Below are 24,854 nucleotides of genomic sequence, written 5' to 3'. Positions count from 1 at the left end.
GTCATATCTGGTTGCCTGGCCTTACCTACGCACCTTTAAATATTACCTAGACGTGGAGTGACTCCCCTTGTCCCCAAACTAAATGGTCTAAAAAAAATAAAAGAAAATGGTCTAATACCACTTAGCATGTATTCTGATAAGATCTAGGTTGACTTGGCACATCCTCCAAGAGACAATAACCCCACTCTGGATTGCCACTTCTTTCAACTACTCAGTGTTGTGAAACATTGCTCAGCATGTATCCTAACTGTGTTTGAACACCACCTCATCCGTGCCCCCCTTGTACTGTCTTTTTTAATATAATGGTTTTGTAGCTTATACAACAGGGGGTGGGTCTATTCTCTTGCATACTACTTTTGGTCTGTGTGGCTGTGTGAGAATGTGTTTCTTTGGCTCTCTTTTGCAATGAAATGCAATCTGTCATTTGAACTGTACCACCATATTTCAACCATGATCAGACTACATGTCCTTTTCACCAACCCCTTTGCCTTCCTGTGTATGTTTCCTTCATACCCTTAATTTATCAATTTTTATTTGTTATTTTGACTACCTCTGAACAGCTGTTTGACACCCTTGACCGACTAGCCCAACCTAAAAAAAAGAGAAAATCAACAAAATCAAAGTGCTTTGTGATTCTTGGATTTTAACCGCATAACAAAATTGTTTAAACCATGAACGTTCTACACTCTTGGACTTACCATCTCTATAACATATATGGAAAGTTTCACTGATGGAGATTTCTCCCAATGAAATCGAATGCATGAAAATATCCGACAATTGTCCAGTATGCCATTGCTTTAGATAGGCCCCATAAGTTCCCATTATGGGCATAAAAAGAGTGCAGCACAGTATCATGGAACTGCTGTTACAGTAAGTGGTTCTGTGCAATATTTCATTGTGCTCACCCCCACTTGGTCACAAAAAAGTACTAGTCAAAGCACCTAGTGCAGGCTAGCCAAGTATGTTGTGACTTCTCACTCCCAACAACCTGCATCAGCACCCGTTTCAATGACTTTTCTATACTCACATGAGGTCATTGCCCCACAAAAAAAGATCAGAAGGACCTGGAACAAATGCAAGAGTCTTGGTAAACTGTTAATTTTCGCCGTCGCTATCCTTCCTGACCATGATGTGTACAAAGCCTCTCCATCTTTTTAGGTCTTGCTTGATTTGTTCCAATAGGATCAGATAATTTCCTTTGTATAGTCATTGTAGCCTTGGTGTCATAACTATGCCTAGTATCTTTGAATTTCAGATTTCCTGGTATTTACATTGAAGCCCGACACCTTAGAGAATAATTCAATTTCCTGTACTATTTCCTTTATTGATTGTACGGGGTCTGGCACCATTAACAGCACATCATCCATGAATAGGCATATTTTATGCTGTGCGTTAGCCCTTTTGACCACTTTCACATCCAGGCTCTCTCATCCCTCTGTGCAAATGGTCCAGTACCACTGCAAAGAGAAGTAGCGATCAGGGACATCCCTGCTTGGTAACTCTATGAATCGCAAAGGTATTTGTTAACTCCCCTTTCACTTTCACCCTCGCATCAAGATTCCTATAGCTTGCCTGCACCGTCGTCATAAAGTGGGGATACATCCCCATAGCATGCATGATCTTAAACTTGAAGGCCCAATTGTTGCAAATGAAGTAACAGAAGTGTTGGATCTTTTGTTCTAGATCTAGTTTTATCTATTATGTGGAGGATATTTTACATATTGTCAAAGGCATTTCCACCCTGTATGAACCCAAATTGACCTGGCGATATCAAGAATGGAAGTATGTCTTCCAATCGTGTGGCTAGCATCATCGTGTGTATATATGTTTGCATCTATGTTAATAAGAGCAATTGGGCTGTAAGAGGAGCTCAGTTGGTGGTATTTACCCGGTTTGGGTATTAAGGTGATACGAGTCATTTCCATCGATGGTGTGATTTGGCTATGGGCACGAAAGTCATTGTATATTTCCGCTACATAAAGGGCTCAGCAGGTGAGCAAATGTTTTGTAGAGTGTCACCGTTAACCCATCTGGGCCTGGGCACTTGTGGGGCTTTAGTCTGCTTGTCTCTTGCATCTGACCTGCTTTCTGCCTCCCCATGTTGTGCATACCCTAGTTTGCTCATCCAGGTGCCCAACGTATCCTCTCCCTTACAAACATCATTAGGCTACAGCTCCCATTTCTCACCTCCTTTTCCTCAAGGACCCCATCATCTACCAACTTTCTCCAGGCCCCTTTCCTTCCCATCCCAAATCGGTATAAAAATAAGCACTATCTGGAGCAATCCCCTCCCTGCCGCACCCGTCTTTATCATGCATTCTCAAGTCAGACTCTTTGCCCTCTTCCCTCTCTACCCTTAGGTTTGGCTTTCCTTTTAGTTTTTTTCCCTCTCGCCGACCACCAGTCTTTTGTCTGACTTTTTTCTTCAGAAAGCCCACTGATCACGATTATTCCCTCCTCCATCTCTGTGCATCCCTAGGTATCTTGCTCTCTCTTCCATCGATGAGATTCTTCCTTCTTCATTACCTATTTGCACATGTATGTTGGTGGGGTACAGCCACCGATACTTTCACTTTCGTCTGACTAGTTCTTCCATCACAGTTCTGAAAGTGCTCCTTTCAGCCAGTGTTGCTTGCGATATATTGTATAAAAAAAAAGGTTTACTTCCTCTAAAGCTGATCTCTCCTCTCATTCTGACTGCCACCATCACTTTCACTTCATCTCTTTAGTCATGTACTTTCACCAGAATGTCCCTTGGTCGAGCCCTTGCTTAATTTCTCCTCTTTCCCACTGGGTGTTGTGATGAATCCTGTGGAGTCATCACTGATCTCCTCCCATGTGGCCTGGGAAAGGCAGCCACTAACTAATCATGACCCTGGGGGTGGTATTATGAGGGTGGATCACATGGTAAGAGATGACTGCTGGGAGATGTGATGACCCCATCAGCAGGGACCCTATATTATTCTCTTAATAATGAGCAAGACCCTATGATTCCTAAATTCCTAATGGCATGTTGTCACTTTACAAGTCCCTCTGATGGTAGGACCCAAAGAACTCTTTCTGCAAAACACTCTATGCAGAATAATATTGGCACAGCGGAAACACAACTCACATTTAACATATTTTGTCTCTGATGGTTTTATCTTAAGAAAAGGTCGCAAACAAAATACCATTACGCATGATTTTTTTTTTTAACACGTCCTGTTTCGAATGGTTTTGATTCAAACAAGTATTCAAAGCAATTCAGTTTTAAAAGGTCTGAAACTCATATGGACATCAACTCCCATAAACCCTCCGGTACTGGGACAAGGAAGAGAAGAAATGAGTTTATGTGTAGAAGAAACATCAAGCTAGATGGGCAGACTAGTAGTAATAGAAATCAGCTGCGCGGAACAATTAAAAATGGTGTGCCTTTTCAAGTTCAGTATGAAAGTGAAGGAGAAGAGTGATGCAGAGCGGGTGGAGCGGGAAGGAGAACTGTAGGCAGATACTCAAGAGTGGGCTGTATGGAAAGAGGCAGGCACTTCATACTGGCAAGGCGAGAGACCGGGAGAAGCACAGAGTGCTGCAAGTGAACCACCAAGGAGCCAGTGGCTGTGGAGAGACTGTTGGGGAGTTGGACAACGTGAAGAGCTACAGTTCCACTGGTGGATGCAGGAGAAGACAGCGGGAGAACCGCAAGAGGGGCTGCAGAGTGGGAAACTCTTTTCTGAAGCATGGACTTCGCCACAGTCATATGCCACGGGTCAGGAAGGCCAGCAAACACTGGTGAGTCTTCCCAGAAGCATTGGGAGCCCCGGGGCATTTGGACAGGCATACAAACAAATCGGAACTCATTTTGAATATCAACCAAATGATATAGAAAGAGTTTACTCAAGTCTCCGTACATGAGATATGGATATGGGGAAAGATGGAGTAAATGTTGTCAAAAGCAAGTGAACATTAAGGAAGCAATTGGAAAGCAAGGTCTACAACTCTTCATATAGGAGATGTCAGTATGGGGAAGATTGGAACAAGTATTGCCACAAACCAATGAACACTAATAATGGAGTTAAAAGCTTCAATACATTTCCAATATATGAGATGCCTATATGGGGGAAGCTGGAACAAGCAATAGCTGGAGCGCATTAAGCATAAACAATGAAGAAGTGCAACTGTGTTATACTTAAAGAGAAAGAGACAAAGACAGTTATATGAAGACCTGGTGACGAAAGTGCATCAGGCAGTGAGTCTTTGGGAGAAAGAGACCTGGCAGGAGAGTACACAAGGAAACCATCTTTTATATGGTGTTGTGTAGAAGAGACTTTTGCCATCCTTTCAAACACCATTGTTGGTAAAAGACACTCATTATTCATCACAGAGTGTTGTGTAAAAGAGACATTTCTAATACTCTTAAGGAATCACTGTTTGGAAAAGAAATGTTTCACAACATCCTTAAAGTGTTAAAACACCATCACTTAAGTTGCTGTGTAGAAAGAAAAAGTTACTTACCACTGGTGACATTCTTTCGATTAGATAGTCCTCCCATGTTTTCCTCTTCTTTGATATTATCTTCCAGCTTTAGCAAAAATGTTCGACAGAGGGCGCTGTGAGGTAGCGTCAATGACTATGTCCCTTGAAGGCCTCCGTCCGATGGTTGATGTCATCCGCAGTATACGTAAGCACGCAAAGCGCTCGTTTGCTTCAGTTCTTTCCATGTTTAGAGGAATTACTAGCACCTCTTTAGACTTAGAAGACTTCTGAGAGAGCGCAGAATGTAAAAAACAAATTCTGCAGCGGGGTAGGTTGGGAGGGTCGATGAGGAATATGTGGGAGGAACATCCAATCTAAAGAAAGTTACCATGGGTAAAACTTTCTCTTCAAATGGATTGTGTCCTCCCACGTATTCTTCATCTTTGATAGCCTCCCAAAGCAGTAATAGTCTTGCAGGTGGGAAAATAATTTAGATCAGTCTTTAGCATTTATCATGGACAGAGTGCAAGACAGCTTTCCGAAAGCTCCCTCTTGAGTGGAAGAAGTGCCCAGGGAGTAATGTCTCCAATAGGTACTCCTCTCTGAAAAGCGGAAGACGTAGCCATGCCCCTGGATGAGTGAGCTCTTAGACCCTCTGGGGGATCTTTACCAGCCAGTCTATAGCATTCTTGGATAGCCAGAATAATCCATCTGGATATAGTCGGTTTTGTTACAGCTATTCCCAATTTATGACCTGTATATCCGATGAATAATTGGTAATTCTGGCAAATTTGAGACATTTGCGAGATATAAAAACTGAGAGACCTCCTAGAGTCCAGTCTATGTAACTTCTCCTCCTCCTTTCCAGTATAAGGAGGGAGATAGAAAGTTGGTAAAACTATCTTTTGGGACAAATGAAGGTCAAAGTATTTTTGGTAGAAAAGAAGGTCTTGCTTTAAGAATAACCTCATCCTTATGGAAGACCATATATGGAGGTTTACAAGACAGTGCTTGCAATACGCTCACCATGCGGGGAGATGTGATTGTGAGTAGCAAAATAGTTTTTAGTGTCAATAGTCTCGATGGACATGAATGCATAAGTGCAAAAGGAATGCATGTTAAGAATTTTAATACAAGATTTAACCCTGGAACAGGGCCCTGAAAAGGGAGTAGGAGGAAACACAATAGTGAGTATGAGGTTTCCTCTGATGAGTGCTTGAAAATCGAAAGCACTGCCAGATAACCTTTTACTGTTGTTATCTGGAGCCCCAGATTTGCTAAATGAAGTAGAAAAGATAACACTGTGGGCGTATCGCACTGAAATGGATCCACATTCTTATCCCTACACCAGCTGCTGAACTTGTTCCAACGACAGCGGTATAAGGATTTTGTTGCTGACCTTCTGCTGAAATCATCCTTGTACCTCAGCCTCTCAGAAACCATGCATGAAGGCTGAGTGTTTTGACCTCTGGATGGAGAACCCCACCCTCCTCTCCCAAGAGAAGGTCCTCTATCCGTGGAAGACCTATCGGAGGGCAGATGGACATGTGCAGAAGGTCCGGGTACCATGTCCTCCTGGCCCAATCCGGGGCCATTAAGACCATGGATTTACCAAACTTTCTCAACCTCCTGATCACGTGAGGAATGATGGGGACTGGAGGAAACACATACAAAAGTGGAAACTCCCAATCCACCACGCACGGGTCTCCTAGAACTCCTTTTGGGGGAAATTCCCTGGAGCAGAATAGCTCACACTTCTAGTTGCGAACAGATCCACTTGAGGGGTTCCCCAAAGGGTGAAGATGTCTTAAAGGACTTCCTGAGCTAGTTCCCACTCATGGGAGACTGTCCTCTGTCTGCTCTGAGCGTCGGCCACTGTGTTCTCCTCTCCGGCTATATGAACTGCCGATCGGGAGATTCCTTCTTGAACTGCCCAGTACCACAGCTGCATTGCCTTGCTGCAAAGTGGTAGTGACCCCTACACCTCCTCCCTTGTTGAGGTAGTATATGGCCGCTGTGTTGTCAGTCATTATCAGGACATTCTTTCCCTGTACAGAGGACAGAAGGCCTTCATCCCTAGTATGATTGCCCTCGGCTCCAAAAGATTGATATGTAGTTTGGACGCCGATGGAGACCAACGGCCGCTGATTATCAGATCATTGGTATGGGCTCCCCACCCCGTGAGTGAGGTGTCCGTCACTACTGTTACTTCCTGCCATGGTTGCCAAAAGGGTTCTCCCTTCAGAATGTGGTCCTCGCAGGACCACCACAGAAGGTCCTGTGCGACTCTGCTCAGAACCTGAAGGAGGTCTGACATCCTGCCTGAGAATTGGGACCATTAAGTCCCGAGAGACCATTGGAGATATTTCATTCTCAGGCGAGCCTCTGGCATCAGGAAAATGCAGGATGCCATGAGGCCGAGCAACCTCAAAAATGAGATGTTCCAGGGTCTGGTCTGGAGAACGAGCCCTGATCAGCCAATAGTCCAATCGTCATGACTCCCCCCTCGCCCGAGACTTGCTGCACCACTGCCATCAACTTGGTGAAAACCCTCAAGGCGTAAGTCAGCCCGAATGGCAGAACTCTAAACTGAAAATGAGAACCGCCAACTGTGAACCTCAGGTACTTTCTGTACTTGTGATGGATAGGCACATGAAACTAAGCATCCTGAAGTTCCAATGACACCATCCAGTTTTGGAGTTGGAGGGCATGAAGGATTCGAGAAAGGGTAACCATCTTGAACTTGTCCTTCCTGAGGAACGTGTTCAGGTTTCTGAAGTCCAAGATGGATCTCAATCCTCTGTCCTTTTTGGGGACTAAAAAATACAGGGAGTACCAACCCTTGTTCCTCTCTGCTGCAGGTACTGGTTCGATTGCACCTTTCTCTAGCAGGGTCAAAGTTTCCTGTATAAGGAGCGGATCTGAAATTTTCAATGAGCTCTTCCCCGGTGGAGGATCCTGGGGCCTTTTAGAAAAGGAAGACAGGAACCCAGGGCTTTGGTTTCCAGTGCCCAAGCATCTGAAGTAATGTCTTGCCACTCTTTCAGATGCTGCGAGAGCCTGCCTCTCACTGGGGTCTTGTGGACCAAGGCTTCAGAGGTTTTGAGGCGGCTGAAGCAGTGGCTGTGGGCAAAGTTGCTGCTGCTTTGACCGATTTAGCACCTCTACCTCATCCACCACAAGGGAATCTTCCTTATCCTCTGACTGGCTTGTCCTCTCCCTCTTTTAATTGAGGAGTAGAAACAAAATGACTTACCCTTCCAGATGACATACCAGAGTACGAATGTTGAGGCTGTCTAATAGCGGCGCAGAGAGATTTAGCCACCGTTTTTGAGGTCTGCAGCTTTTCCAGACTTTCAACATCCTTGCTACCAAACAGCATTGAGCCGTCAAAAGGCATTTTGAGTAATCTAGATTGCACATCCGGTGTAAATTGCTTAGCATAGTGCTAGATGCCATGGATCTGCTAATACTATATGCAGTATCCAGACCTGACTGGAGGCACTCACACATTGTATCCTTACCATCTTTGATAGTGAGGAAGCCCTCTCTCTCTTCCCCTTGGGGGATGTGGTCAGCCGCCATTGCTGAACGAAAACTTGGATAAGGCACAAGTGGCATTTGTCGATTTGAAGGCCATGCTACCGGCAGTAAATACTTGCTGCAGCCAAGCATCCACCCGTTTATCATCCCTGTCTGTAGGAATGGTAGGATAAGCAGATTGTTTTGTAGAAGTGGCTGCTTGGATCACCAAACTTTCTGCAGTCAGGTACTTGGTCAAGTAATCAGTCACTGCTTGACCGTCTATATTTCTTGGAAACGTTTTTATTAACTAAAGAAATAGAAAATGAGGTTTCCCAATTTGTAGTAACCCTTTTTTGCAAAGCAATATGGAAGGGCAAAATGGGATGCCTCGGTGGACCTTGGTCGAATGTGTCCGTCAAGTCATCCTGTTGAAAAGGAGGAGCAGGTCTACTCCATCCCAAGTATTCTATTACCTTGCTCATCAGATGTCTATATGAGCTGTTAGCATGATCCGCAGGATCTGGTTTTTCAAAAGTCCACTGGCTATTTGCAGCTTGTCAGCTCTAAGTATAGATCCCACTGAAATAAACTCATCTGGTACACTGGAGTGCCATATTGAAGACCAAATGCTGTTTGATCATCATCAGATGGTTCATGTTCTTCATAGATTGAGGAAAGCGATTTAAAGAAATCTTTTTGTGGTAGAGGTTTGCAAGATTTCTCCTGTGTTGCCTTCAATGGCTTCGAAAAAGACTTCGGACTAGTCCTTGAGGCGTCGAAGTCTTCAACTTGGGCGTTGATGGCTTCGATATGGGTGTCGAAGGTTCCGGCGTCGATGGAACCGATTTTGTTTTCGTCAAAGATGTCTTCGACAAAACGCTCAAAGGGCTGGACTCTCGACTCATCGAAGTCCTCGACACCTTATCACTCTTTCGAGGCTTTGAATGCTCTCGATGTTCGGCAGGCTTGCGTCCCGGACTCGAGGGTGCACAGGGTTTAGCCTTAGACTTTTTCTTGTCGTCTTTATGCAGAGTGACCGGGACATGGTCTTTCTTCCGATATTTCAAGGGAGTGGGGCCCCTCCGAAACTCTTCCCATTTTGCTGGGGAGTCGGATTTTGTTGGACATGTTATTCTCTCGGGTGAGGAGTCACTTGAGGAAGAAAGATACCTATGAAGAGATCCTCCCGCTTCCTCCTTCCAGGTTAATTAACACCTCCATCACTTGACTAGTCTCCAGTTCCTCAGGAATACTCCCCTACAATTCTGCCAGTCGCATCACCACCCTTGCATATGAGTGGATCAAACATTTGTAATTTGCCTCCTGCAAAGAGGTCCCCTAGCGTGGTACACCTCAGCTTTCTCAGGATTTCCAGCCCAATGCCCCCCAGGGCCGCTCTGATGACAGCATTGAATTTGATGGGCAGGTTACCAATATACAAACTCTTGACCCTCAGTCTACCCAGGAGTTTTCCCCCCATACCGGTCGGACAACCCCAAAGATATCTGTGACACCCTTTCCTCCTATAGGGCCCCACAATAGTTCCATCTCTTGCCTGTGTTTGCTAATTCCCCCCGCCCCCAACCATCCCTGGATTTCCGCCTCTGTGGACTCGTCATTGCTGCCATGAAATATAATTCAAAGTCTTGCATATTCAACTCCCCCCCCTTCCTCCCGCTGCGTCGCAGTGTCTTCACCGCCACCTGACTTCCCTATTTCATAGCAGTTCCCCTAGTGCCTTGTCCAGCATTTTGAAGAACACCTTACTGGCGTATCAAATTTTCACAAAATAATACAGAAGGTCTAGGGAGGATCACCATTTTACAGAGCGCTACTCTTCCCATCAGTCAAAGCTTCTTCCAGTACTTCACTGCCTCCCCAATCCCCCAAAGTGCCCGCCCTGTGTTGTAAACAAGTGTCTCTTCCATGTCATGGAAGATTTGTATCCCAAATATTTTAAGGACTCCTCATACCAACGAAGTCACCAATCTGGGAGGGTCGAGTCTGCCTTAGCACGGAGGCCTGCTAATGGGACCAATAACTATTTCGCCCTGTTTGATAGTCTGATAACCTAAGAAAGTTGTCCAACACTCCAGGATCACTGGAATGTTCTCCGAAAGGTTGTCTACATACAGCAGAATATCATTGGCGTACAGTGAGATGCTGCACCGTAACCTGCCCACTCCGATCCCCGGTTCCGGAATATATACACGGAAATACCTCACCAAGGGCTCAATTGCCAGGGAGAATAGAATCAGGAAACCGGGCAGCTTTGTCACATTCCCTGCTCCAGCGACCACCCCTTCGATATCTGCTTGCCTGTCCTAACTCTGGCTCTCGGGCTATTATACAACTGCCAGAGCCACCTCAGGAACCCAGTCCCAAAGCCATAACCCTCCAACACCCTGAACACACATGGCCACTCCAGCGAAAAAAACGCTTTGACTGCATTCAACGACACCAGCGCCATCTCCCTCTGCGAATCCTTGACCAGGTCCAGGACATGGTGCAATTGGTTCCTATTCATATTCGTCCCCCGTCCCCCTACGAACCGGCATTGATCCCAATGCACCAATCCAGGAGCCACCTTAGCCAACATAGAAGCCAGCACTTTTCCCAGGATCTTTGCATCGACATTTAACAGTCATATCTGTCTATATCAGGTGCACTGTGTCAGATCTTTACCTTTAAGGAGGACTGCGATGACAGCCTCCCTCATGGTCTCTGGGAGTTTCCCCTTCTGAAGTCCATTATCATAGATCCATTTTAACTGAGGGACCAGAATATCCTCGAATTTCCTGTAGCATTCCACAGGGAACCCATCGCTGTCCGGGGCTCTTAATCTGCATGGCTCAACGTTCTCGCTATCTCAACCTCAACTATGGGGGACTCTTACTCCTCCCTGGCCTCTCCATCCAAAGTAGGCACCAATTCTAGCAAGTCTGAGGCCTCCTGGAGGCAGGGGTGCGTTGATTGATGCGGGCTCGTTGCTGCCTAGTTACTTCACTGGCAAGAATCCGACAGGTAAGTATAATGAGTCTTTTGAACAGTTCTTTAACTTTGTTCCTTTCCTTCCTTAGATGATGGCCGGCGTCCTGGGATGGCGGCATGCTGCTGAAATGAGTAGCACTGAAGGTGAGTGAGAGCGGGATGCGTGATGCACCCCTTTCGTATTTGCATTGAACCAAGTTATTTTTCTATGTCTTTTGGGTGCCACAACGTTTTCAGAGTGGATGCCTGTTATGAAGAACAAATGCGGTGGGTAAGCGCGGTATGCGGCGCCTCTAGATGTTTCCACGCTAACCTGGAGTGTCTTTTCCCTCTTGCAGATGGATGAGAAGTTCCGGGGACAGAGTTCCCCCAGAGCGGCTGGGATTCAGCGTTTGAAGCTCGTACAGTATTTAAAAATAAGCAAAGATTTGCAGAATGCTTACTAATTCCTTTTTTTCTGTTCTTTTCCCTTTTCTTTGGAAGCGGCGTGCCGGGATGGGAATGATACCACCGAAGATGCCCGCAGAACAGAAGGAGCGATGACTGATGGGCAGAAGCGCCGCAAGGTAAGGCTGTTCCTAACGGTGTTCTTGTTCTTGCAGGAGCTGAGCACAGAAGAAAGATGCAGGCCTACTGGAGACCGATCCGAACACGGTGAGTGTCACGCTGCAGGTGCAGAAAACGCAAATCAGGTTTCTCAGCCTGGGTGTGGCTTAAATAGTCTCTGGGTATCCCAAGTGCCTCTGGGCTGAACCACACCCAAAAGACTAGACCGCACATGCAGTTCTGTGAACCGAAATATGTGGGGGCATCCATCTTGTCCCCATCAATGCACTACAAGTCCAATCTCCAATGTTATCCTATCGGAGTGAGTGAGTCTGGTGCCACAAGCGCCAAGTCTGACTCCAAGTGGGTCTTTGGAGGGATGGAGAGGCCCTTGAGGGCCATGTAGGTGATCGTGGCCTGGCTCTAGTCTGACATCTTGGAGTGCTGGGGACATGAGGGGCAGGAATCATGACAGCCATGTACAGTTGCATATAATACCCTGTAAAGACATCATTTATCTCTTGCTGTGATAGTACCAGGTTCCCTACTGGGTCCCTTACTTGGATGAACATTACTCCAGGGTGCTCCTGGTTTATTAGCCACGCTAGAAGCTGGCCCGCTTTGTCACCCTCCCCTTGTATCCCTTCTGTGTATCGACTCCGGTCAAACCGCTAGAGTGAATCCTGTGCCCACTGATAAGCGCAGGTCTGTTCTGCCAGTGCTTCCCACACTGTCACCACTCGCCAGTTCTGCCTCCAATCGCTGGATCTTCCCCTCCAGATCTTTCACTGTCATTCATCATCCTCCACACCCCCACAGCCTGAGACATACACATGTTAATGTTAAAGGACATTTGTACCGCGCACTATCACCACCGGAGTGGTCCCCTGGCGCTCTTGCCCATAAGAGTTACTTTAAATGCTTCCCACCGCACCTCCACATCGTCCACCGATGGCTCATTCAATTTTTAAAAAGAAGCAATCGCCTCTCAGAAGGATCGTGTGTGAGCCCCATCCTCCAGCATTCCTGCCCGCATCCGCCACACCCGGTGGCAGCACGCCTTCACGGGTCTTCCATCACCACCAGCAATGGAGAATGGTCGGACAGATCCTGTCTAGATACTGGTGGTCGGTAAACAAATGAAAGTGTTCCTTTCCCGTAAACAAATAATCCAGTCTGGAATAGGAGCTGTGAGCTCCTGAGTGATGAGTGCCCCTTTTTTCTCTCCATGCAACTCCCGCCATATTTCTACCAAGCTTAACCTCTCTACCACTTGATCGAACGCCACCTATGTCAGCATCTTGGTGGGCCCCCACCCCCTTCCCTGTCCGATCTAACTCAAGACACAGTTACAATGCCCCCCCCAGATGTATAGACCCGCTAGATATCCCCCTGTTAATGCCATCACTGAGGGTAAGTAACCCTGATCATCGTTTGGTGCATATGAACAAACCACACATTTCTTCTCCATCTAGGTGTCCCATGATCACTATTGTCCTCCCCTCAGTGTCTCCCATCGTCCATCCCACCTCCAGAGTGACTCCCTGGGCCACCCAGATCAACACCCTCGCTTGCAAATGCCGAGAAGGAACAGCTCCCCCCTTGCAAATGCCGAGTAGGAGGAACTAAACGCTCTACCTCCCCAATTGTATTCCAAAATGTTCAAGTCCGTCCCCTGCAGATAGGTCACCTGCAATAATGCCACTTGTACAGTATGCTGTCTCATGTATTGCCCTACCCGTAATCATTTCCCCTTGCTCCCTAGGCCTCTCACGTTCCATGTGCAAATCTTAAGGTGGATGGCGCACGCGTGAACTTTCCCTTTGTGACTGCACCTTACCACCACATCTTCCAAACCGAAGCTCATGGAACCCGCTTCCCATCTTTCCCCCCACTCCCCAACTCATCCCCATCAAACCCTCCCCCTCCCTACTCTTTCTCAACCTGTACCAAACGAGGTACCTTGGTCCTGGTGCGGCAAGCCGAATCCCGGTGTCAAGGTGGGCTAGATCTGGTCCTCGCTGGAACCGCCCTTCTCGTTACACACCCTCTATCAAATTCAAGAAACATCCTGCCCCCATCCACGAACAGAAGCCTGGTAGGGCATCAAATGCCCCCTCCGTTCTCACCTCAACCCTCCTTCACAACATCACTGCCCTCCGTAGAAGGATGATTCCCTGCACATCTCAGGTTTTTCCTTCGGTGCCTTCTTGTCCAGCCAGACCCATGACTCCCACAGGGAGGTAAAGTAAAGGGATTTGTCTCCATCGATTACCCTGAGCTTTGCTGGGAAAATAGTCATATCGCAAGTTTAGTTCCCAGAGTCTGCTCCGAACTGAGTCGAATGACGACCTCTGCTTCTGGACCCCTTGTGTGATATCGGGCAAGATCAAGACTCTGGCGTTGCCCGTCTCAATAAAGCCTGCTTTGCGTGCCACCTGCAAGACTGTATCCCTGTCCCTGAAGTCAAGCAGTCTAGCCACAATCTCTCTAGGTTGTCCCCCCGGTGGTGGAGGCCTGCCCGGCTCTCTGTGGGCCTGCTCTACTGTGAATAGTTTAGATAGTCCCTTAGGGCATAGCGTTTCCAGGATCAATTTCTCCACGTAGAGTTCTGTGCACTCCCCCTCCTGTCCCTCCGGGACCCCCACCAGGCAAAGGTTGTTCCGCCTTGACCAACCTTCAGAGTACTCCGCCTTCACCTCCAACCCTTGTGGCGCTCCTACAAGGCCACGCACTTGATTCTTTAGCAGAGCAACCTCATCCTCCATCGTGCTGACCCCCCGGTTCCACTTCCATGACACGGTCACTGACTTTACACAAGTCCGCCCATACCAGTGACACATCAACTCCGACCTCCTGCATTTTACCCTCCAGGGATACTCTAGGCTCCTGTATCACCGCCATGAGCCCTTCAGCATCCCCCTTGGTTGATGTTGGCAGTTTATCTCTGGAAGCAGCGTAATTGTATGTTTCCTGATGGCCTTTCACCAAGATGGGCGCACTTGGGAACATACAATGTCAGAAATCGCAGAAAGCCGTGTTGTATCCCGGTCCTCCCCCGAGTGGGCCTGTGGTAACACTCCAGGGAGTCATCAGCGATGAGATGTTTGACGCTTGTATCTCGCAGTATATCCCAGCTCTACAAATGGGTACTGATGATTCAACCCATAGTGAAAATAGAACTTAATCTATATCGCCACCAACACAAGCCCAGGTGGTAGACCTCACTGTTGATAAAGATTCTGTTATTGTGGTGGTAGATGTAGACTCAGGGAAGCCAGTCTTTTCCATCGAAAAATGTTTCATCGAATTAAAATCCAACAAAAATTAGCCACTGAAATGCATTTCCATTGATACCTTTAAAATAGATTTATGTTTGGGTTGGAAATTCAAAGGATTGAGGAAAGGGTTCCTTTTTTTAATGGGGTAGGGGTTTAGGGGGAAGAGGACCCCTGGGGGTTGAGGGGGTCTGGGGGGACCCCCCCAATAAAGAATAAAAATCACAAGTTACAGGGAGCTGTCCAGTGTTAAAATAATACATTTCAGCACTGGACAGCTCCCTGTAACATTATAACGTTATGCAGGTTTCATCAAATTTCCATGCAAAAAATATAAAGTGTTTATTTAACGAAACCCTATTTGATGAAAGGGTTTTCCTCCATAAACCCTTTATGTATGGCAATTCAATGGAACATTTTTCATTGGATAACTTTCGCTGCATTTTATTTTCGATGGAAAGACTAGTAACCTAGACTCAGCAGCCTTGTCTTTCTTTCTTTCTTTGAGAGTCCTAATGATAGCATTTAAAGCGTGAACATCTTTAATGAGATGCTGAGTAAAGAAGTTGCTTGGTAAAATACAGTTCTGCACAAATCTCTGAAAACAAAAGACGGGCTATTAGAGGCTCCCTGTGTCAAACTTCAAAGACCATAATGGACCAGGGTAAGTCACAGCCCCCTTTTGTGTGGGATGTTAACATATTGGGAACAATTGGTGAATCATTAAGGGCAAAGAAAGTAGACCTTGCCGTGCATCGGCCTGGTCCCATCCATGCAAACCAAACTTTAAAAATGTGTAATCAGACACAAAGTCCTTTGCCCTGGCTGGGTAGTCTAGCTGACTTGATGTTTAAGTCTGATAAGTCGCAGAAATCCTCATTGAGAGTGTGTAATGATGTATTAGGGGGAAGGGCTGAGGTAGTGTACCGTCAAGCTGTAAATCCAACGACTGACACAGTTTCAATTGCCCCCATTGTCATGCACCCAATGACCGCTTTACGGCCCCCGGTATCTGGGAGACTTCAGGGGTCCGAAACAACAAAGCTCCCTTTCCTCTATGGGAGACAGCAGGGTGGGGGTGTGGTGGTCATCCACTCCTTCATTGGTCCCAATGGTTATGTGCCTGCCCAAAATACCAATGCGTACTAATCCCCATACATCTTTAACATCATGGCTTGTTCCACAAGGTACACCAGAAGTTCCCCTGGTGGCTCCCCAATCTCTGGTGTTTTAGGACTCTAGCTCTGTTACAACAAACCATACGGGAAATAGACTAACACCTTGGTGATTTCATCAGGCCAATTTTGTGAGTCTTAATACAGGTACTCCAGCGCTGTATGCTTACGACCCAGCTATGGTGCAACAGAAATTCTATGAAATTGCTACAAGGAAGGCGACTAAGTAATAATGAGGTACATTTGTGTTCGGGATATGACCATGATACCTATAAAGTTCGAGAATCATTGGTAAAGAGGGACCTAAACCAGGACCAGTGCACATGGGATGCTTTACAGAACAGACTGCAGTGCAACTAAAACAATCCAACAAAAGGCAAATGTCCCAAACTACCAACTGTTATTGGAAAGCATACCCATTGAAAATAACATTAACCTTAATCGCACCAATACACAGACTACTACGCTTGATTCCATCATTGAGTGCGATTACTAGTAGTGATGTCGCACGTGTAGACTATTGATCACTACAGATCTGCGCAAGCTGTTCTGTATATACAGTCCAAGATATTGTTCGATCTGTTGATGAACGAGACACAGTCAATAAGGATTCTGGGTTTTGACCCTTCTCATAATAACAGAGTCAATACTGAACGTAGGACAAATGAGGGTGGCGGTAGTCTCTCAGTATGAACGTCCATTGCTTCACTTCGTAGCGATTATGGTAACACACTCGGCATTTAACGCACAAAGCCCTTCAACTAAACTGTGGTAAAATCCTGACTGGTCTTGTCTTTCACCGGTGCCGTCTAGAGTAACTTCTCAGTATCCCGCATGATATTCCTAGCACTGGCATGCCTAATTATACTTTAACTTTATTATCATGTAATACGTGGGGCCACCACTCATTGCTGACCAACCCCAGGGTTCATAATTTGTTAAAGAATCATTGTATAATTGCACTACGAGAAACCTGGTTAAGAGTGTGCCCTGCATTCAAAGGCTATTCGCCGTCCTTCCAACCAGCAAAAAGGGGGGAGCTAGATCGTCCATTTGGGGGACTAATTACGTTGGTATGCTCTAGCCCCTACTTAAAAAATTATTATTTCAATGGACATATCATTTGGTATCCTGGAGACCCATATAAGGAGGAATTATGACACTTCCTTGGACATCGTTGTACTTAATATATATACTGGCACCAGGGGATCTGCATGTTAGAAACAGGTTTAGACATAATAGGGGACACTATAAATGAATGGCAATTGAAATATCCAAGGGGTGAATTAGTAATCATGGGGGACCTGAATAGGGCTGGTCTCCCAGTTCAATCTGAGAAGACCCTTCGCCAGCCTGACATTTGGGGAAAAACGACATGGTAAAATTCGGTTGAGGATGTTCGATGATTTCGGTCTATCCATGTTGAACGGCTCCATAGAAGGGGATGTGCCGGCCAAATGGACCTGGTCAAATGGGCTATTGAATTCCATCACTGATAATATTTTTGTAAGCATGGGCTTATTGGAAAGATGCGTTTATTTATCTACAATACCTAATGATTCTAGTGATCATAGCTGTTTGTCTACCACTTTTCTCTTTCCTGCTCCTGCTCAAATAAGACAAACTGTCAAATATAATAACATAAGGGTCCTGTTGGAACGAGAGGTACATTGGTAGGGTTTTTGGCCTGCCTGTCAATTACTCCAGCAAACTGGCTATACTCAACCTTTGTTGTGGACAACTAAGGTGGATTTGTGAAAGAGCTCTTGCTTACAAGTCTTGGTAAATGTCCTTCTGGCCAACATAAACATTCACATGTCTATGATCCTAATGTAGTCAGTCAAAAGAAAGCTCTTCGCCAGAAAATTAAATTAGGAATTATGTGACACTCTAAAGACCACAAATAACAACAGATAAAGTCCAAAGCGAATGTATATAAAGTGGATTAAGAGTAAGCATAACTTAAGTTATCAGAGAGATGGATACAAAATGTTTTTCATCCTTAGAAATGAAGACAGTGTCTTTCTGGCGCTTAATGAACGACTTCTTGTGTACACAGCCTGAACATAGAATGTCTGTGGTTGCGGAACACGAGTGGGTTACCCACTTTGCAACAGTTTTTGGTAGCAATATTGACAATGAGTCTGACAAATTCATTGTGCTGGATGTAGGCCTGTTCCCTGGGCAATGACCAAAAGAAAAGAACACATTCTAGCTGCTATTAATCGGATCAGTTCTTCAAGAGCTAGTTGTCCAAATAAACTATCCAACATATTATTTAAGGGGATCTTGAAAAATGGGCATCAATATTACTAGTCCTATTTAACAACATAATGCCCACTGGAAAGTTTCCCGACATCTGGTGGAATACATATGTACTGCCAGTTTTCACAAAGGGATCACGTGCAGACTCCCTAAACTTTCGGACAATTGCAATAGCTGATGCTGATAGTATATTATTTGCCACCTTAGTCTTAGAACATATAGAAGCATGGCAAAAGGCATGTAAATGAATACCTCTGCGACAGACGGGGTTTAGGAAACAACATGCTACCTCTCTTAATGAGTTCTTATTGAAATCAGCCGCTACACAAGTTGACACTCACAAAATTGATTCACTATATGTAGCGACTATCGAATTGTTGGCAGCGTTTGATGCAGTGGATTGTGGATTATTGTGCAAGAAGCTACAGAAATGGGGAATCCCACAAGGACTGTTAAGATTAATAATTGGTCTATACTCCAGGACTAAAATACAAGTTATCCATGATCATGAGGGTAACCTGTCAAGGAGTATCTTGACATTCAGAGGGGTCCGACAGGGATGCGTATTTGTGCCAATTTTTTTTAATCTATATCGTAGCGACATCTGGGATTATCTGGCTCCAGCAGCACTTGTCAGCCAAAGATACAACATATGAAGTTACTTTGGCTGGCATACGTTGATTATTTTTTTATTTTGGTCAAACCTCGAAAGGGCTACAGCATTTACTGTCAGCCTTTTCTAAATTTGCTACTAATCAAAAACTGAAAATTAACTCCAGCAAATCGAAAATCTTGGACTACTCCTTAAAACAAAGACCTAAAGCATTTACTTTGAATATAGAACATGAGACTCTGGAAAAAGCGACAGGTTTTATGTATCTGGGATTCCCCATTGTGGTAAAACAGAGCATTTCCTTTGTTAAGGACTGGCTATACTCATTGGGTACAGCAATGAGTAGTCAGTTGATCTGTGTGGACTTAAAATACGGGAGGTTTTCAATTCTACCTTCACTAAATGTTATGAAAGGAAAATAGCAAAAATTGTATATGGAGTCGAGTGTTTACCCTTCTTGGGTGTTAGATAATCTTCCAGATATAGCGGAGCAGTTGTAGAGGAAGACTCTCTAGGTATCACAGGGGACTCCAGTAGCTGCAATTCGATGTGAGGTCGGCCTACTTTCACTTAGAAGCCGGGCTCAGTGGAAGTATTTATCATTGTATCACACATTTCTGTGTCTCCTTTGTACGCAGTCCCTTAATGTGGAACTTATAAGACTAATAGCAAATCATGAAGAAGCACATATGCAGAATTTTAATGAATCATGCGATACAATGCTCACTGAGCTTGGGCTTTCAGTGATCTTATGGAAAATCCAGTAAGAATTAAAAAACTTTTATACAGAAGGGATTGAGCAAATACAATGGACTCTGTTCAATCTTACGATTCCCTAGCCCAGTTAAGAATGCACTTTAAATGTGTCGGCATCAGTGCCCCCTACCTAACAGTGCATTCATATAAGACAGTACAGCACATTTTTAAAAAAGATTCCCGTTAAATCAAATCCAGACAAAGGAAACGTTGATCCGTTACAAGACGTTACCAGCCGAACAGTGGGAATGTAGGTTTTGTGGTCTTAGACAAGTGACGGAAACATCGGAACATTTGAATACAACCTGTCCAGTTTTAAAGTTGAAATCTGAGATATTTTACACGGTTTTTAACAATTTTGTCTACACAGCAATGTGATTCTTTTCTGATGTGATGATTTGAGATTCATAATGTGCATATCCCGAAGGAACCAAGTGGCAAACCACATCTAGGCGCAGATTTTATTGATAATACATAGCACACAGTACCAGCTACTTGATTGCAATTCAGTCAAATAAATGTGTTTTAAGCTATTTACTAAACATAGACGAAGCTTCAATTTTCCGTAAATGGAAAGGAAGCCAGTTCCAGGCCTGACGGCCGGCCACTAAGTACCTTCTGTCCCCCAACGAACATATTTAGAAGGAGAGACTACCAAAAGGTCTTCATTGTGCGGGTTTATAGGTCTTGATCTTTGAGATTAAGTATAGTGGTGCTAAGCCACGTAAACATTTAAAAACAAGACACTAGCTTAAACCAAATTCCCAGATGGACCTTCAGCCAATGAAGTTTCCTACGAAACTCTGAAAAGGACCCTCTCCATGGTCCAAAAACAACAAATTCTGTCTTAGTGGGATTCAGTTGGAGCTTATTATCAAGCATCCACATTCAAATTTTCTCTGCACATTTCAGAATACACTCAGCTGCCTCAACCGGTTGCCTTAAGCTAACATACATTTGCTTATCGTCCGCATACGAGTGATACTGAAGAACAAACTTAGCAACATTTTTTAGCAGAGGACAGATATAAAGATTGAACAATACAGGCGACAGGCATGAGCCCTTTTGCACTCCACAGGATATTGTCAACATTTCAGAGAGAAAGACCCAGTTTCACCTGTTGCGTTCGATTGGCCAGAAATGAGTCAATCCATTTCAAAGCTTTCTCGGAAACCTGTGATGGGGTACTTAACTGAGCACTGAGAATATTAAAGTCCACCGTATCGCAAGCTGCTGACAAATCAAGCATGACAAGCATACTGATATCACCGTTGTCAGCATTTTCAAGTGCATCATTCCAGACCTTAAGCAAGGCATTTCCCGTCCCATGGCCCAGCCTAAAGCCGGACTGATGTAGATCCAGACTACTATTGCCTTCTAGGTAATCCTGAAGTTGCATCTCTATGACTTTCTCAAGCATTTTAGTTGGCCATAGTAACCCTGCAATTGGGTGATAATTTGCCAGAACCATGTGGGGTCCAGGGTAGGTTTTTTCAACAGTGGCGTAAGAGAAGACTTCTTTAATTCCTCTGGCACATAGCTCTGGGCAAGTGATGCATTTATAAACCTCTGAATAAGTCTGCTTAGTGCTTCTGCATGTGGTTTGGATAGGTCTGCTGGGATAGGGTCATATGTAAGATTTGTAGGATTAAGAGCACAGAGAAGTTTCTCAATAATTTCTTTTCCCACCGGAGTAAGATTAAACTCCAAAGGAGAGGACTTTTCCCCGACTGTGGAGTCGGACTCAGTTGGAAGAAAGGCTGAGATTGGCTGAGATTTTGCTTGGCTGGTAGAACCACTTCAGTTGTATTGGCAGTTACTGTTTTTTTAAAATCTTTACAGATAGAATGAAAGATACTGCGATTTTACATGTAATTATAATTGTCTTATACAGTTCATGAATTGGTTTTTGCTGATGTGTTACACGTTTTATTTTAAACTAACAATAAAGAAAAAGAAAATATAGCACTGGTTGTAGTATTGTGCGGAGCAGGGACGCCTGGCTAATGAGGAAGGTGACACATTTTTTAAAAAATTAAATAGGGAAAAGAAAATGGGCAAATGGCAATCGAAACAGTAGGAGGAACCCTTAAAGGGGTTGCACGTCCATTACGTGTTAAGGCAGTGAAGTGGTCCTTAATGGGACTTTCTGGCATTATTTGATTTGATGCAATACACATACTCAATTCCTGATTGAGAGGATTATTATTATTATTATTATTTTTACATTTATAAAGCGCTCACACAGCCCGCAGGCATCGAGGCGCTGTTACAGGAATTGTTTGTTTTTCTTAGTTGCGTATTTTTTTTTTTTTTTGTCTTCGTTACGCGCTTAAGCGCGGACCCGGGGATCGAACCTGTTGTTGCTTCGTGTCGTCTTGCTTCCAAGACGCGCACGCTGCCGCTGAGCTATCCTCCCGGGAAGGATGTTTCATTTGAACAAACTGGGAGCCCTTCGGAGGGCTTTGGTGGCAGAAGGTACAAAGATACCTGTAGTGCAGTGGGGAGCGTTTGCCAAATTATTGGAAGAAGTGAAAGCTAAAAGGAATGACAGGAAAATTAGAAAACTGAGGGAAAGTAATGATCGACTGAGCGGACAGAAAATATTTCGAAGAGGTAGGAGGGGGAGAGATGGAGTTGGCATGTACAGAGGAAGGATAGCTCAGGGGCAACAACACAGCGCAGCACAAGTTTGAATCCTGATTGCTCGCTTAGAAACCACTCGCTGGTATGAATCTCATAAATGGAGAAAAAAAACCTTAAGAGACGGCGACAACAAGGACAAGGGGGAAGAAGACGGAGAACATCAGGATAGTGAGACAACAGAAGACATACTTGAATTTTTCACTAGTATGAGGCCATTTACGGGAGAGAGGCACAAGGAGGGACAACAAGCGGCACCCACGGTGGAGATATCGCAGTTGGTGCCCTCCGCCCCTAGAACACTAGGGCCAAGTGGGCAAGGGCCTGCATGGATCCAGGTATTCACGGGGCTGCATCCCTCATATGCCCCCTCCATGACCAGCGCAGGTATAGTTATGGAACGGATCCTCAACATTTCCAAGCTCCCCTCAGGCAGGTGCCATCCAGTCCTGAGGATGGAGAACATCATAAGGGCCTTGTCATGGTCTATGTACGCTGGACACCTGAGGACATTGACATTAATATCAGGGAAGAACCCCAAGGATTTGTCCAAGAATTACAGACAGTCATGCAGTGTTACAACCCATCGTGGGCTGATATGAACTACCTTATGGGAATAGTGATGCCACTGGAGGCGAGACAAGGATTAGTAGAGTGGGTGACTTGGGCAGTCGCAGATCCAGGCATAGGGAACACCTTGGAGCAGGCAAGGGAGGGAGATAGTGACGGCGGTTGCAGTGGTATGCCCTAGAAAGACAGACTGGGACAAAATATCAAATTGTAAACAGAATAAGGGTGAATCTCCTGCCGATTACCTCTTTTATAACACACTTAATACCAGAGACCACTCTCCAAGCCAAAAATGGGCAGCAGGTCTCCTGGTATTGGGGTTCCGCAGCTCTGGAAACTCGGGAGAGGGCACAAAACTAAGTTTGTCATGGGACTGGTTGTTCACACCAATCAAAGGGAAGGAGGAGTCCTCTTCGGAGTTCCTCTGTCGCACGGAAAACGGGGTCAGGACAGCAGTTGTCTGTTCAGGGTGTTAGAAAGGGTCCGCAGCATCTCTGGTCGACGTCTTCGGTTACTTCAACTGGTGGACATTTCACTCGAGGAGCCTAACCTTTTATGCAGTTCCAGCACTTCCTCTGCAGTTTACAGAAAGGGGCGTTTGGCTATCCAATCAGAACAGCCAGACCCCTCCCCCCCCCCCCCAAGTAGGAGCTGGTCCGATTCAGGCAGACAAAGGACAGGGGTGGAAAACTGAACCCCTACTTCCTGCCTTCGTGTGGACACCCAAGGTGTGTGTATATACACACACAAGGACAGGGGTGGAAAACTGAACCCCTACTTCCTGCCTTCGTGTGGACACCCAAGGTGTGTGTGTGTACACACACACACACACACACACACACACACAGGTATAAGGGCTAACAAAGAACAAACACACTAGTAATGTATTTTTACAAAGGTAGCGGGCGCCCCTCTCTCGCAAGAACAGACATGATAACCTGTTCAGTGGTTATTAACCACTTGAGAGTTCGCAGCCACTGCTTTTACTCACTGTGCCTTTTACAGATGGGTAATATCCATTTGCATATCAGTCTTTGTCCTGCCCAGGGGCAGTCCAGCACCGAAATACAATGGCAATTCCAATCTGAACGAGAGTACCACCAGCAACCCCATACACGTGTTTCACCCTTGTTGGGGATCATCAGTGAGGTGAAGCTGATGCCTCTCTAAGCACAGTGAGAGGGAGACCACGTCTGGTTGCCCCCAGGAGACCTAGGGTTACCAATCCCAGGTTCCTTAAAAAATAGTTTTACAAAGGTAGCGGGCGCCCCTCTCTCGCAAGAACAGACATGATAACCTGTTCAGTGGTTATTAACCACTTGAGAGTTCGCAGCCACTGCTTTTACTCACTGTGCCTTTTACAGATGGGTAATATCCATTTGCATATCAGTCTTTGTCCTGCCCAGGGGCAGTCCAGCACCGAAATACAATGGCAATTCCAATCTGAACGAGAGTACCACCAGCAACCCCATACACGTGTTTCACCCTTGTTGGGGATCATCAGTGAGGTGAAGCTGATGCCTCTCTAAGCACAGTGAGAGGGAGACCACGTCTGGTTGCCCCCAGGAGACCTAGGGTTACCAATCCCAGGTTCCTTAAAAAATAGTTTTACAAAGGTAGCGGGCGCCCCTCTCTCGCAAGAACAGACATGATAACCTGTTCAGTGGTTATTAACCACTTGAGAGTTCGCAGCCACTGCTTTTACTCACTGTGCCTTTTACAGATGGGTAATATCCATTTGCATATCAGTCTTTGTCCTGCCCAGGGGCAGTCCAGCACCGAAATACAATGGCAATTCCAATCTGAACGAGAGTACCACCAGCAACCCCATACACGTGTTTCACCCTTGTTGGGGATCATCAGTGAGGTGAAGCTGATGCCTCTCTAAGCACAGTGAGAGGGAGACCACGTCTGGTTGCCCCCAGGAGACCTAGGGTTACCAATCCCAGGTTCCTTAAAAAATAGTTTTACAAAGGTAGCGGGCGCCCCTCTCTCGCAAGAACAGACATGATAACCTGTTCAGTGGTTATTAACCACTTG

The 24,854-nt window shown here is 45.5% G+C and overlaps 1 protein-coding gene across 1 annotated transcript in view; it reads right to left on the bottom strand.

Annotated features, from left to right (window-relative positions):
* Positions 1-24,854, bottom strand: part of TMTC3 (transmembrane O-mannosyltransferase targeting cadherins 3) — a 1,032,559-nt gene that overhangs the window by 366,695 nt on the left and 641,010 nt on the right. The gene's annotated exons all lie outside the window — the stretch shown is intronic.

This window comes from Ambystoma mexicanum, chromosome 12, assembly GCF_040938575.1.
Source record: "Ambystoma mexicanum isolate Mex_15411 chromosome 12, UKY_AmexF1_1, whole genome shotgun sequence".
NCBI lineage: Eukaryota > Metazoa > Chordata > Amphibia > Caudata > Ambystomatidae > Ambystoma > Ambystoma mexicanum.
Note: the sequence above shows the minus strand (reverse complement) of the source record. Positions and strands in the feature narration are given on the sequence as shown.